Source organism: Schistocerca cancellata, chromosome 4 (assembly GCF_023864275.1).
Source record: "Schistocerca cancellata isolate TAMUIC-IGC-003103 chromosome 4, iqSchCanc2.1, whole genome shotgun sequence".
In the NCBI taxonomy this organism is placed as follows: domain Eukaryota; kingdom Metazoa; phylum Arthropoda; class Insecta; order Orthoptera; family Acrididae; genus Schistocerca; species Schistocerca cancellata.
Window position 1 is genome coordinate 260,366,408 of NC_064629.1, and position 2,118 is coordinate 260,368,525.

A 2,118-nucleotide genomic window follows, 5' to 3' on the forward strand; every position below is an offset into this window, starting at 1 on the left:
CAGGTGGTCGTAATGATTTGACTCATCATTGTATGTAAGCATCAAATGTCCATTAGCATGGAATCCAGTTCTTTCACAGTGTGAAGTGGTGCTTGTGTTATTTAGCACACCCCTAAGATTCTGTAAGTCCAGTCCCAGGTGGCCTGCAGAGAAGTGAAGCTCCCCGTAAGATCACGCAAATTTTAATGAATACCGATGTCATAAAGTGGAGATGTCTTACTGAATGGTAACTATTAAATGTAGCTCAATGACGAATGAAAGTACACGTACCACATCAGACGTGGATATATTAATGAAGGGGGGTCATCTATCTAAAAGAGAAACAAGCGATCACTGTAACACTTTGGTTTTTTGATGTAAAGCATTAACATGTGAATTACCCACTGAGATAAATTCATGAATATTTCGTGACTGGACAATCGATTGTTGTTGTGAAATTTAACCTTGGCTCAGGTGGATGGGTACAATAAAAGCATAATCGCGGGAATAAATCGTAGATATGATCAGTGACTGCAAGAATAATTACTGTGTTAAGGTAAGAACTCAGAAAAAGAAGTATAAATACCAGTAGCACTTTTAAAGCGCTTGATGGGAGGAACTAACAGGCTGCGCGCATTAAAACTGTGCGATTAGCCCCCTCGATTCAGTTATGGCATCGCTGGATCATCCTTAACACTTTTATGCAGCGTGAAGTTGGAAGACAGCAGAGTCACAGCTGACAGTTCTGAATCCAGCTCACCCTTTGTACTCAGCACTAAACTGGAAACATCCTTAGGTACAATAGCAAGTCTCATCTCATCGGTCATCTGACAGCAAGCCTTTACTCTTCCATCTCCCAGCAGCAAGGGTTATCTGTCTTAACTCACTGAAACTTGGCTGTTTCTACCAATGTAGGAATCTCATCAGCCAATTGTAGCAGACCTTGTGAGTAACAACCAGTAATAATTTTGTAAATAAGTTAAATAAACTCTTATTTGTGTGTACTTCGTCGTGATTAACGAATGATGCTATGGTGTGATGGACGAAGGTAGAAACCCTCTCCAACTCCATGAACCAATTTTGACTCTGGCAAGATCAAAGGGCTTACACCTAGACACACAGGGTGAAGCACGCATTCTACGAAATAAATATTATGAGCCAGTCAGAAAGCCCATTGCTAGCATTTTAAACGAAGTTTCTTCCATGAAGTGGCTTCCAAGAAAACTAGCGGGCCTCACGCACTACTGTGTCTGGAGGCGACACCTGGCTTAGATTTTATGTTTCCTTAAAAGATTCCTCCTAGCAACTCGAACAATAATGTTTTACACCAGATTGCCAGTCCCTAAGCCTTCCGATGTTCAGAGGCTGGAACGAAGCAAATTCTGTGTTGCCTAACTAGCGTCAAGGACAGCTTTCAGCTCTGAATAAGTTTATGACTCTCCCCTGTCCTTTTAAGTAAACTTCCATGTTGCAAGCCATCTAGAAAGAACTATCCAAGGCTGTGGAAAATGACAGATCCCTCACTGTAATCTAACAAGGGAATGGTCCAATAAGACATGTCGAAACCTACCCTGAAACTATTTACACAGGAACAAGACAACCAAAGAAATGCGCTGCCAGAATTTTAGCTGCTAAGAGACACTGCAAGCATTTTGTAAAAAATGTTGAAGTTACACGTTTTTGCAGCGCTAAGAACAGTTTACAGCAGCGGTTTGTACAGCCCTGCCCGCCAAGCCCGCGACTCGGCGAATCACTCACGCAGCGCCGCGTAGCGGAATTATCCGGAGTTCACAGACACCAACTTTAAGCACCTAGAGCCTGGTTTTCAATGGAACGAATGGAAGGGAACACATGCGAATGAGCATTTGCAGAAAATTCGCTTCCATTCGCTTGTACAGTATATGGGAAAAATCGTTTATATTAGAGGGAACAGAAGAGAATTCGAGGTAGCAACCATTGCATATGAACGCTTTGTTTTAGTTTTTGGAGCTAATATTCGGCATACAGGATACAATTATATCTTGTTAGAGCCACAACGTGAAACTTTGCTATTCAGTGAGGATTATTTTGCATAGCGAACGCACTGTTCTTTACGGAGTATGCAAAATGGCGCAGGGAAGGAAGAATTTAAGTGTCTCA